Raw genomic sequence first — 13,352 nt, forward strand, 5'->3', positions numbered from 1 at the left:
CCTTTCTTCCTCCCATTGCCTCACCCTCTGTGACTCTGGATCCTGCCTGTATGTGGTCAGTTTCTCCCTTGATTTTTCCAGTGGCTCTTGATAGCCTTGTTGTGCCTCAGCATTCGACCTATCACCCTCTCCATCTGCAACCAGCTGATCTTCCCTTTCACTCCTTGGTCCTCCTTGGCAGATTGATGTGACCTTAGCATAATTCATAATTCCTTCCTTCCTGTTCAGCCTCGCAGCTTCATATGCTGTGTCTTCTCTGGTCACTGCCCCTGTAACTCGCTCCAGCCTATTTATCTCAACTTCTAGGACCCTTATCTTGGCTACTGCAGTTTCGACTTGTGCCTCCCAATTCTTTGTCTCCTTCTCCAACCACCTTTCCAATTTCACAGAGAGCTCTTTCTCCATTTTTTCAGAAAGCTCTCCTAATTTTCTCTCCCACTCTTGTTCCATCCTTTTCCACTGCTCCTCCATCCACTCCTCCCTACCCGAACCATTCTCATCTGATCCTTGGGTCCTGCGAGTGTGTGTGTGTGTGTGTGTGTGTGTGTGTGTGTGTGTGTGTGTGTGTGTGTGTGTGTGTGTGTGTGTGTGTGTGTGTGTGTGTGTGTGTGTGTGTGTGTGTGTGTGTGTGTGTATGTGTGTGTGTGTGTGTGTGTGTGTGTGTGTGTGTGTGTGTGTGTGTGTGTGTGTGTGTGTGTGTGTGTGTGTGTGTGTGTGTGTGTGTGTGTGTGTGTGTGTGTACTCACCTATTTGTACTCACCTATTTGTGGTTGCAGGGGTCGAGTCCTAGCTCCTGGCCCCGCCTCTTCACCGGTTGCTACTAGGCCCTCTCTCTCCCCGCTCCATGAGCTTTATCAAACCTCGTCTTAAAACTGTGTATGGTTCCTGCCTCCACTACGTCATTTTCTAGGCTATTCCACTGCCTTACAACTCTATGACTGAAGAAATACTTCCTACTATCTCTCTGACTCATTTGTGTCTTCAACTTCCAATTGTGGCCTCTTGTTTCTGTGTCCCCTCCCTGGAACATCCTGTCTTTGTCCACCTTGTCTATTCCACGCAGTATTTTATATGTCGTTATCATGTCTCCCCTGACCCTCCTGTCCTCCAGTGTCGTCAGGCCGATTTCCCTTAATCTTTCTTCATAGGACATTCCCCTTAGCTCTGGAACTAACCTTGTTGCAAACCTTTGTACTTTCTCTAGTTTCTTGACGTGCTTTATCAAGTGCGGGTTCCAAACAGGTGCTGCATACTCCAGTATGGGCCTGACATACACGGTGTACAGTGTCTTGAATGATTCCTTACTAAGGTATCGGAATGCTGTTCTCAGGTTTGCCAGGCGCCCATATGCTGCAGCAGTTATCTGATTGATGTGTGCTTCCGGAGACATGCTCGGTGTTATACTCACCCCAAGATCTTTCTCCTTGAGTGAGGTTTGCAGTCTTTGGCCACCTAGCCTATACTCTGTCTGTGGTCTTCTGTGCCCTTCCCCTATCTTCATGACTTTGCATTTGGCAGGATTAAATTCGAGAAGCCATTTGCTGGACCAGGTGTCCAGTCTGTCCAGGTCTCTTTGAAGTCCTGCCTGGTCCTCATCAGATTTAATTCTCCTCATTAACTTCACATCATCTGCAAACAGGGACACTTCTGAGTCTAACCCTTCCATCATGTCGTTCACATATACCAAAAATAGCACTGGTCCTAGGACCGACCCCTGTGGGACCCCGCTCGTCACAGGTGCCCACTGTGATACATCATTACGTACCATGACTCGTTGTTGCCTCCCTGTCAGGTATTCTCTGATCCATTGCAGTGCCCTTCCTGTTATATGCGCCTGATGCTCTAGCTTCTGCACTAATCTCTTGTGAGGAACTGTGTCAAAGGCCTTCTTGCAGTCCAAGAAGATGCAATCAACCCACCCCTCTCTCTCGTGTCTTACTTCTGTTATTTTATCATAAAACTCCAGAAGGTTTGTGTGACGTGCTGGTTGGATTTTACTCCTGTTGTTCCAGGTGTGTGTGTGTGTCCGTGTGTGTGTGTGTGTGTGTGTACTCACCTGTGTGTGTACTCACCTAATTGTGGTTGCAGGGGTCGAGACTCAGCTCCTGGCCCCGCCTCTTCACTGATCGCTACTAGGTCCTCTCTCTCTCTGCTTCCTGAGCTTTGTCATACCTCGTCTTAAAGCTATGTATGGTTCCTGCCTCCACTACATCACTTGCTAGGCTATTCCACTTCCTGACGACTCTGTGACTGAAGAAATACTTCCTAACATCCCTGTGACTCGTCTGAGTCTTCAGCTTCCAATTGTGACCCCTTGTTTCTGTGTCCCCTCTCTGGAACATCCTGTCTCTGTCCACCTTGTCTATTCCACGCAGTATTTTGTATGTTGTTATCATGTCTCCCCTGACCCTCCTGTCCTCCAGTGTCGTCAGTCCGATTTCCCTCAACCTTTCTTCGTAGGACATTCCCCTGAGCTCCGGAACTAGCCTTGTTGCAAACCTTTGTACTTTCTCTAATTTCTTGACGTTCTTGTCCAGGTGTGGGTTCCGAACTGGTGCTGCATACTCCAGTATGGGCCTGACGTACACAGTATACAGTGTCTTGAACGATTCCTTACTAAGATATTGGAACGTTATTCTCAGGGTTGCCAGGAACCCATATGCTGCAGCAGTTATCTGGTTGATGTGTGCCTCCGGAGACGTGCTCGGTGTTATGGTCACCCCAAGATCTTTCTCCTTGAGTGGGGTTTGCAGCCTTTGCCCACCTAGCCTATACTCTGTCTGCGGTCTTCTTTGCCCTTCCCCAATCTTCATGACTTTACATTGGCAGGGTTGTCCAGGCTGTCCAGGTCTCTTTGTAGTCCTGCCTGATCCTCATCTGATTTAATCCTTCTAATTAGCTTTACATAATCTGCAAACAGGGACACTTCAGAGTTTATTCCTTCCATCATGTCATTCCCATATATCAAAAATAGCACTGGTCCTAGGACCGACCCCTGTGGGACCCCGCTCATCACAGGCGCCCACTGTGATACCTCGTCACGTGCCATGACTCGTTGTTGCCTCCCTGTCAGGTATTCTCTGATCCATTGCAGTACCCTTCCTGTTATACATGCTTGATCCTTCAGCTTCTGCACTTATCTCTTGTGAGGAACTGTGTCGAAGGCCTTCCTGCAGTGCAGGAAAATGCATTCAACCCACCCTTCTCTCTCTCGTGTCTAACTTCTGTTTTCTTGTCATAAAACTCCAGAAGGTTTGTGACACAGGATTTGCCTTCCATGAATCCGTGCTGGTTGTTGTTTATAATCTTGTTTCGTTCCAGGTGCTCCACCACTCTCCTCCTGATAATCTTCTCCATGACTTTGCATACTATACACGTCAGAGACACTGGTCTGTAGTTTAGTGCCTCGTTTCTGTCTCCTTTCTTAAAAATGGGGACTACATTTGCCGTCTTCCATACCTCAGGTAGTTGCCCAGTTTCAAGGGATGTATTGAAGATTGTGGTTAGTGGCATGCACAGCATCTCTGCTCCTTCTCTAAGGACCCATGGGGAGATGTTGTCCGGACCCCTCGCCTTTGAGGTATCGAGGTCACTTAGCAGCTTCTGCACCTCCTTCTCCGTTGTTTGTATGTCATCCAGCACCTGTTGGTATATTCCCTGTTGGTGTTCCCCTCTGTGCTGTCTTCTCAGAGCCATTCCTGTCTCTACTGTAAATACTTCCTTAAATCTCATGTTGAGCTCCTCGCATACCTTGTGATTATTTCTTGTGAGTTCCCCACCTTCTTTCTTCAGCCTGATCACCTGGTCTTTGACTGTTGTCTTCCTCCTGATGTGCCTGTACAGCAGTTTTGGGTCAGACTTGACTTTCAATGCTATGTTATTTTCATGCTGTCACTGGGCCTCCCTCCTTACTTGTGCATACTCCTTCCTGGCTCTTCGACTAATCTCCTTCTTTTCCTGTGTTCTTTGCCTTCTGTACTTTTTTCATTCTCTGTTGCACTTGGTTTTTGCCTCCTTACACCGTTGGGTAAACCAGGGGCTCGTTCTGGTCTTCCCATTATTTCTGTTGCCCTTAGGAACAAACCTTTCCTCTGCCTCCTTGCATTTTGTTGTTACATATTCCATCACTTCGTTTACCTACTTTCCTGCCAGTTCTCTGTCCCACTGAACCTCTTGCAGGAAGTTCCTCAAACCTATGTAGTCCCCCCGTTTATAGTCTGGCTTTTCCCATTCAACTCCTGTTACCCTCTCCACTTGTAACTCTACTATGTATTCAAAGCACAGAACCACGTGGTCACTAGCTCCTAGGGGCCTCTCATATGTGATGTCCTCAATGTCTGAACTGCTCAGGGTGAACACAAGGTCCAGTCTTGCTGGTTCATCCTCCCCTCTCTCTCTGGTAGTATCCTTAACATGTTGATGCATGAGGTTTTCCAGTACCACATCCATCATCTTGGCTCTCCATGTTTCGGGACACCCGTGTGGCTCCAGGTTTTCCCAATCGATTTCCCTGTGATTGAAGTCGCCCATAACAAGTAACTTTGCTCTGTTCGAGTGAGCTCTTCTTGCCACCTCAGCCAGTGTGTCCACCATTGCTCTGTTACTCTCTTCATATTCCTCTCTTGGCCTCCTGCAGTTCTGTGGTGGATTATACATCACTGCAATGACTACCTTGTGCTCCCCAGACTGAAGTGTACCTACTATGTATTCTCTTTCTCCAATCTCGTCCATGCCTCCCATTTCCTCAAATTTCCATCGGTGTTTTACGAGCAGTGCAACCCCTCCTCCCCCTCTGCTCCTTCTGTCTTTCCTCAGGATCTGATATCCTGGTGGGAAGATTGCATCTGTTATTGTCTCAGTGAGTTTTGTTTCTGTGACTGCTATGATGTCTGGGGACTTCTCATTGATTCTTTCATGCCACACCTCATATTTGTTCATTATTCCATCTGCATTCGTGTACCAAACCTTCAACTTCTGTTCCAAAACTGTGGTCCTGGGAGGATATTGGGTTTGGAGAGCAGGAGCCCTGGTGGGGGCCTATAGGGGGTTGTGGTGGGGGCAGAGTTCCCACAGGGGGTTGCTGTAGGGTTGGGGTTTGTGGTGTAGGGGGGTAGGGACAGTGGGATCGGTGTGTGATTGTTGGCTTAGATTGTTCAGTTTGCTTGGGGTTGTCGTGGTTGGAGTCCTTCTGCAGGTGTTTCTGGGGGAGTTGTTTGCCCTTCCACCTGTGTCTGGGTTATTCTGCTTCTCTTTGTCACTTCCTCTCATTCCTCCTTTCCTCTTTGCACTCTCTCTTTCAGTATCCTCCTTTCCTCTTGTGTTCTGTCTCGGTCGAGGTACACACTCTGGAATTCCAGTTTGTCTCTCAGCCATGCTTTCTCCTGCAGTATCATGGTTCGAGTTGATTCTGCCTTGAAAACTACTTGAGAGGCCACTTCCTTTTCTTTGCGAACCACCCAGTTCTCTGAAAATTTGCCACCTGGGTCGTGTCGCCCTCGCCTATTGCCTTCATGATACCTTCAACCACTTTTATCTCCTCCTGTTTTCTTTCATCATAGATTTTCCCTTCAGCTTTCTGGAGCCTATAGATAAAAACTGATCTCTCCCTTTCTTCCTCCCACTGTGTCTCCCATTGCATCCTCTGAGGTGTTTTAGTTCCTTCCCTTGGAGCATTCCTTCAATCCCTTCCCTAGCTGAGGCCCCATTGCTCATTGGTCTGTCCTTCCTGCTCAGCTGTTCCTGGTCCCTGCATATATCCTACCTCCTTCAATGTCTCCCGACCTCTCATTTGTTCCTAGTGTGCTCTTTGTCTTTGCCTTGGGCCCCGGGTGGGTCTGACAGGACCTTTGCATGCAGTATAGCTTCCTTGCTCCCTCCAGTCCCCTTGTCTGTGTCTAATGTAGAAGTTCCTGATGTTATGTCTGTACTGTTATTTTTTTCTTTAGGCTGTTTCAGAATATTCAGTTCCTCTTCTAAGTGCTGTATCTTGGCTTCTGCTACTATGGCATGTTGCTCCCACTTTCTGCTCTCTGCAGCTATCATCTCCATCCTCCTACCAAGCTCTTCTAGCTTTCTTCCCCAGTCTTCCTTTTTTTTTTAAATAGGCAGCAGAGAGTTTGCATAAATGGGGAGAAATCAGAATGGGGGCACGTCACAAGCGGTGTTCCTCAGGGGTCAGTGTTGGGCCCGTTGTTGTTCACAATTTACATAAACGACATAGATGAGGGAATAAATAGCGACATAAGCAAATTTGCTGATGACACCAAAATAGGCCGTCCAATTCATTCTAATGAGGACACTAGAGCACTCCAGGATGATTTGAATAGACTGATGCAATGGTCGGAGAAGTGGCAGATGCAGTTTAATATTGACAAATGCAAAGTTCTAAATGTTGGACAGGAAAATAACCATGCCACATATAAACTAAATAATGTAGATCTTAATACTACTGATTGCGAAAAGGATTTAGGAGTTCTGGTTAGCAGTAATCTAAAACCAAGACAACAGTGCATTAGTGTTCGCAATAAAGCTAACAGAATTCTTGGCTTCATATCTAGAAGTATAAATAATAGAAGTCCTCAGGTTGTTCTTCAACTCTATATATCCTTGGTTAGGCCTCATTTAGACTATGCTGCTCAGTTCTGGTCACCGTATTACAGAATGGATATAAATGCTCTGGAAAACGTACAGAGGAGGATGACAAAGATGATCCCATGTATCAGAAATCTTCCCTATGAGGATAGACTGAGGGCCCTGAATCTGCACTCTCTCGAAAGGCGTAGAATTAGGGGGGATATGATCGAGGTGTATAAATGGAAAACAGGAATAAATAAAGGGGATGTAAATAGCGTGCTGAAAATTTCCAGCCAAGACAGGACTCGCAGCAATGGTTTCAAGTTGGAAAAATTCAGATTCAGGAAGGATATAGGAAAGCACTGGTTTGGTAATAGAGTTGTGGATGAGTGGAACAAACTCCCGAGTACAGTTATAGAGGCTAAAACGTTGTGTAGTTTTAAAAATAGGTTAGATAAATACATGAGTGGGTGTGGGAGGGTGTGAGTTGGACCTGACTAGCTTGTGCTGGTACTCACCTATTTGTACTCACCTATTTGTGGTTGCAGGGGTCGAGTCTTAGCTCCTGGCCCCGCCTCTTCACCGGTTGCTACTGGGCCCTCTCTCTCCCCGCTCCATGAGCTTTATCAAACCTCGTCTTAAAACTGTGTATGGTTCCTGCCTCCACTACGTCATTTTCTAGGCTATTCCACTGCCTTACAACTCTATGACTGAAGAAATACTTCCTAATATCTCTCTGACTCATTTGTGTCTTCAACTTCCAATTGTGGCCTCTTGTTTCTGTGTCCCCTCCCTGGAACATCCTGTCTTTGTCCACCTTGTCTATTCCACGCAGTATTTTATATGTCGTTATCATGTCTCCCCTGACCCTCCTGTCCTCCAGTGTCGTCAGGCCGATTTCCCTTAATCTTTCTTCATAGGACATTCCCCTTAGCTCTGGAACTAACCTTGTCGCAAACCTTTGTACTTTCTCTAGTTTCTTGACGTGCTTTATCAAGTGCGGGTTCCAAACAGGTGCTGCATACTCCAGTATGGGCCTGACATACACGGTGTACAGTGTCTTGAACGATTCCTTACTAAGGTATCGGAATGCTGTTCTCAGGTTTGCCAGGCGCCCATATGCTGCAGCAGTTATCTGATTGATGTGTGCTTCCGGAGACATGCTCGGTGTTATACTCACCCCAAGATCTTTCTCCTTGAGTGAGGTTTGCAGTCTTTGGCCACCTAGCCTATACTCTGTCTGTGGTCTTCTGTGCCCTTCCCCTATCTTCATGACTTTGCATTTGGCAGGATTAAATTCGAGAAGCCATTTGCTGGACCAGGTGTCCAGTCTGTCCAGGTCTCTTTGAAGTCCTGCCTGGTCCTCATCAGATTTAATTCTCCTCATTAACTTCACATCATCTGCAAACAGGGACACTTCTGAGTCTAACCCTTCCATCATGTCGTTCACATATACCAAAAATAGCACTGGTCCTAGGACCGACCCCTGTGGGACCCCGCTCGTCACAGGTGCCCACTGTGATACATCATTACGTACCATGACTCGTTGTTGCCTCCCTGTCAGGTATTCTCTGATCCATTGCAGTGCCCTTCCTGTTATATGCGCCTGATGCTCTAGCTTCTGCACTAATCTCTTGTGAGGAACTGTGTCAAAGGCCTTCTTGCAGTCCAAGAAGATGCAATCAACCCACCCCTCTCTCTCGTGTCTTACTTCTGTTATTTTATCATAAAACTCCAGAAGGTTTGTGACACAGGATTTGCCTTCCGTGAATCCGTGCTGGTTGGCATTTATACTCTTGTTCCGTTCCAGGTGCTCCACCACTCTCCTCCTGATAATCTTCTCCATAATTTTGCATACTATACACGTCAATGACACAGGTCTATAGTTTAGTGCCTCTTTTCTGTCTCCTTTTTTAAAAATGGGAACTACATTTGCCGTCTTCCATACCTCAGGTAGTTGCCCAGTTTCCAGGGACGTGTTGAAGATTGTGGTAAGTGGCACGCACAACATATCTGCTCCCTCTCTAAGGACCCACGGGGAGATGTTGTCCGGTCCCATTGCCTTTGAGGTATCGATGTCCCTTAGCAGTTTCTTCACCTCCTCCTCATCTGTATGTATGTCGTCCAACACTTGTTGGTGTATTCCTTGCTGGTGTCCCCATCTGGTCTGTCCCCCCAGAGTCCTTCCTGTCTCTACTGTAAATACTTCCTTAAATCTCGTGTTGAGCTCCTCACATACCTCTTGATCGTTTCTTGTGAGTTCTCCACCTTCTTTCCTCAGCCTTATCACCTGGTCCTTGACTGTTGTCTTCCTCCTAATGTGGCTATACAGCAGTTTCGGGTCAGATTTGACTTTCGATGCTATGTCGTTTTCATACTGTCGCTGGGCCTCCCTCCTTATCTGTGCATACTCGTTTCTGGCTCTTCTACTAATCTCCTTGTTTTCCTGGGTCCTATGCCTCCTGTACCTTTTCCATTCTCTGTTGCACTTAGTTTTTGCCTCCCTACACCTTCGGGTAAACCAAGGACTCGTTTTGGTCTTCCTATTATTTCTGTTTCCCTTGGGAACAAAACTTTCCTCTGCCTCCTTGCACTTTGTTGCCACATATTCCATCATCTCGTTTACTGATTTTCCTACCATTTCTCTGTCCCACTGAACCTCCTGCAGGAAGTTTCTCATACCTGTGTAGTCCCCCCTTTTATAGTTTGGCCTGTCCCCTTCAGTTCCTGTTACCTTCTCCACTTGTAACTCTACTATATAATCAAAACTCAGAACCACGTGATCGCTAGCTCCAAGGGGCCTCTCGTAAGTGATGTCCTCAATGTCTGAACTGCTCAGGGTGAACACAAGATCCAGTCTTGCTGGCTCATCCTCCCCTCTCTCTCTGGTTGTGTCCCTGACATGTTGATGCATGAGGTTTTCAAGTACCACATCCATCATCTTGGCTCTCCATGTTTCGGGACCCCCATGTGGCTCCAGGTTTTCCCAGTCGATCTCCCTGTGGTTGAAATCGCCCATTACCAGTAACTTTGCTCTGCTCGAGTGAGCTCTTCTTGCCACCTCAGCCAGTGTGTCCACCATCACCCTGTTGTTTTCTTCGTACTCCTCTCTTGGCCTCCTGCAGTTCTGTGGTGGGTTATACATCACTCCAATGACTACTTTATGTTCTCCGGACTGAATTGTACCTACAATGTAGTCTCTTTCTCCAATCATGTCCATGCCTTCCATTTCCTCAAATCCCCATCGGTGTTTTATGAGCAGTGCAACCCCTCCTCCCCCTCTACTCCTTCTATCTTTCCTCAGGATCTGATATCCTGTTGGGAAGATTGTGTCTGTTATTGTCTCAGCGAGTTTTGTTTCTGTGACTGCTATGATGTCTGGGGATTTTTCACTGATTCTTTCGTTCCACTCCTCATGTTTATTCGTTATTCCATCCGCGTTTGTGTACCAAACTTTCAGTTTCTTTTCTATCATTGTGGTCATGCAAGAATATTGGGGTTGGGGGAGCGAGAGCCTTGGTGGGGGCCTATATGGGGCTGTGGTGTAGGTGGGGTTTGTGATGATGGGGGTGGGGTCAGAATGCCCATAAGGGACAGCTGTTGGGGTGAGGTTTGTGATATGGGGGTTGGTGGCAGAGGGAACAGTGAGTGGGTTGTAGTATAGGTTGCTCAGTTGCGTTGGGAATGTCGCGGTTGGAGTCTTTTGGTGGGAGATTCTGTGGGGTGTGTTTGCCCTTCCTCCTGTGTCTGGGTCCTGCTCATTTTCGTCATTGCCTCTCGTTCCTCCTTGCGTCTCTGTACCCTCTCTTTCAGTGTAGTCCTTTCTTCTTGTGTTCTGTCGCGGTCGAGGTATACTCTCTGGTACCCCTGTTTGTCCCTCAGTCTTGCTTTCTCTTGCAGAATCCTGGTTCGAACTGATTCTTCCTTGAAAGTTACTCTGACAGGCCGTATCCTTCCACTCGCAAACCACCCAATTCTCTGAAAATTTGTCACCTGGGTCATATCGCCCTCACCTATTGTTTTCATGATGCCTTCAATCATTTTTTTCTCCTCCTGTTTTATTTCTTCAAAGTTGTCCCCCTTGGCTTCTTGGAGCCCGTACACAAAAACTGACCTCGCCCTTTCCTCCTCCCACTGAGTCTCCATCTGCTTCCTCTGAGGCATTTTATTTCCTTCCATTGACATGTTCTTGCCTTCAGTCCCTGTCATATCTGAAACTTCTATTCTCAGTGAACTGTCTTTCATGACCAGCTGTCCCTTGCTACTGCAGTTGGCTGTTAGAATCTCTGCATATAGCATACCTTCATTGTCTTCGGACCTGTCATTTGATCTTAGTGTGCTCCTCGTCTTTTCCCTGGCCCCACGTGGGTCTGATAGGGCCTTCGTGTACGGCATGTCTCCGTTGTTGCTTACCGTCCCCTTGTCTGCGCCTGACTTTGAATTTCCTGATGTCACATCTGAATTGTCATTTGTCTCTCTAATCTGTTTCAGGCTTTGCAGTTTCTCTTCTAAGCACTGTATCCTAGCTTCTGCTGCTAAGACCTGTACTTCCCACTTCCTGCACTCTTCAGCTATCCGCTCCTCCATTTTCTTACCAAGCTCTACTATCTTCCTTCCCCACTCTTCCTCCCTTTTTTGGAGCTCTAACTCCCAGTCTTTCCTCCCTGGTTCGTCTACCAGATCTCTGGTTTTCCGTCCTCTAGGGCCACCTTTTTTTTTTTTTTTTTTTCTTTTTTTTTTTTTTTCGTTCTTTTATGCCAAATTTTTTTTTTTTTTTTTTTTTTTTTTTTTACCACAGACAGAAGGCTAGAGGAGGGAGAGGGTGCGAGGGGGAGAGAGAAAGGGTAGAAAGAGGGAGAGAGAGGAGAGAGAAAGGGTAGAAAGAGGGAGAGAGAGGAGAGTGGATGGGGGTGAGGGATAAGACCAAGGGGGAGAGAGAGAAATGTGAGGGGGGAGAGAAAGGGTAGAGAGAGGGAGAGAGAGAGAGAGGGAGAGGGAGAGAGAGAAAAGAGAGAGAGAGGGAGAAAGGAGGGCGAGGGAAAAGGCTATGAGAGAGAGAAATGGAGAGATGGAGAGAGAAGCCTATAGAGAGAGAGGAGGGTGAGAGATAGGGTTATGGGAGTGAGGGAGGAGAGAGAGAGAGAGAGAGAGAGAGAGAGAGAGAGAGAGAGAGAGAGAGAGAGAGAGAGAGAGAGAGAGAGAGAGAGAGAGAGAGAGAGAGAGAGAGAGAGAGAGAGAGAGAGAGAGAGAGAGAGAGAGAGAGAAATGCGAGGGAGGGGTAGAAATATAGAAAAAGGGAGATGGAGATAGAAGCCTATAGAGAGAGAGAGAGAGAGAGAGAGAGGAGAGAGAGTGAGAGAGAGAGAGAGAGAGAGAGAGAGAGAGAGAGAGAGAGAGAGAGAGAGAGAGAGAGAGTAGGGGGAAGGGGAGGGAAAAAGGCTATGAGAGAGAGAAACGCGAGGGAGGGAAAGATAGGAGGGAGGAGGGAGTGAAGGCAAGAGTGGGGGAGGGGAAAGGTCTGTGGGGGAGGGAAAGGTGTGTGGGGGGGTGAGGGGACGCGGTCAAATTCCAAGGATCAGCTGTGTGTACTCACCTAGTTGTGGTTTCAGGGGTCGAGACTCAGCTCCTGGCCCCGAGTGTATGTGTGTGCGCGCGTGTGTGTGTGAGCACGTCAGTTGTTTATATGTCCCAGAAATACAATTCACCTCTGTGTATCCGTAATACTAATAAGATACCATTAACACTGAGAGTAATTCTAATAATTATAATACTAGCGTGTGTTAACAAGTCATTCTTTCACCCAGTTATGTACTACCTTTTACTACATGTGTACCCAATACTTGCTTCTCAGATTGTACTGTCTTTGTGTCCTAAAACATTATCTCTCGAAACTGTTGTCAGGGCTGTAGTCCCATTAGCCACGACTTAATCCTCCTGCCTATTCCTTGCTCCTACAAATTTTATCTTCCTACTACTGCTAGGTGTTGTGTGTATGATAATCGCTCTGGAGCAGGGTTTGTGATAGCCAGCTACCAGTGATCGTAGGGCCGGCTCTACCACTCAAAACTTCCCGCCAACCACAAACAGGTGATTTGTACGTTACTCCTCAGAGGGGACGTCCATCCAGATGCCTGATGTACGATGCTCGCTGTACGATGCTCGCTGTACGATGACTCGTGCACCTCGCCCTTCCGCCGCTGACTTCTTCAGCTATTCTTTTCTCGTTGCCCTTTTGAGTCCTCATTTACCACACTTATCACTTGTATACTGCTACTTTTATAATTTACACTTCACTTTTGGTAAGTACACTTCTTATTTGTGATGACACCCAACCTGTTATGGCGGCGCTACTTCCTCAGGCCTACTGCTGCCACCACCTCTGCTTATATATATATATATATATATATATATATATATATATATCCCCTTTCTGGCTAGCTTGTTCACGCTGTGTGCTACATCACAGTTTGTCGTTAGCCAACCTCTCTTAATTCTATTTGATCTTTTCTCTTTAGTCACTCGCTTTGTACTTTGTATATTTGTAACAATGTGGCAACAAGTGCCAACTAGGCCTCAACGAACTGGCACTTTGAAATTTTGTTGTATAATTTCAGGCTTTCTCTCGCCTTTACTTTATTTATTTTTGCTAATACTTTGGTTATCACTTGTAGGGTTGTTCACTGACGTTGTCACTAACACTGGTTGCTTCTAGCTGCTAAAACACGCCCTAAAAGCACTAAGATTCTCAGAGCCTGGCGCTTGTGATAGGGATTGGCAGA

The sequence above is a fragment of the Cherax quadricarinatus genome, unplaced genomic scaffold (assembly GCF_038502225.1).
Source record: "Cherax quadricarinatus isolate ZL_2023a unplaced genomic scaffold, ASM3850222v1 Contig1357, whole genome shotgun sequence".
Taxonomy (NCBI): domain Eukaryota; kingdom Metazoa; phylum Arthropoda; class Malacostraca; order Decapoda; family Parastacidae; genus Cherax; species Cherax quadricarinatus.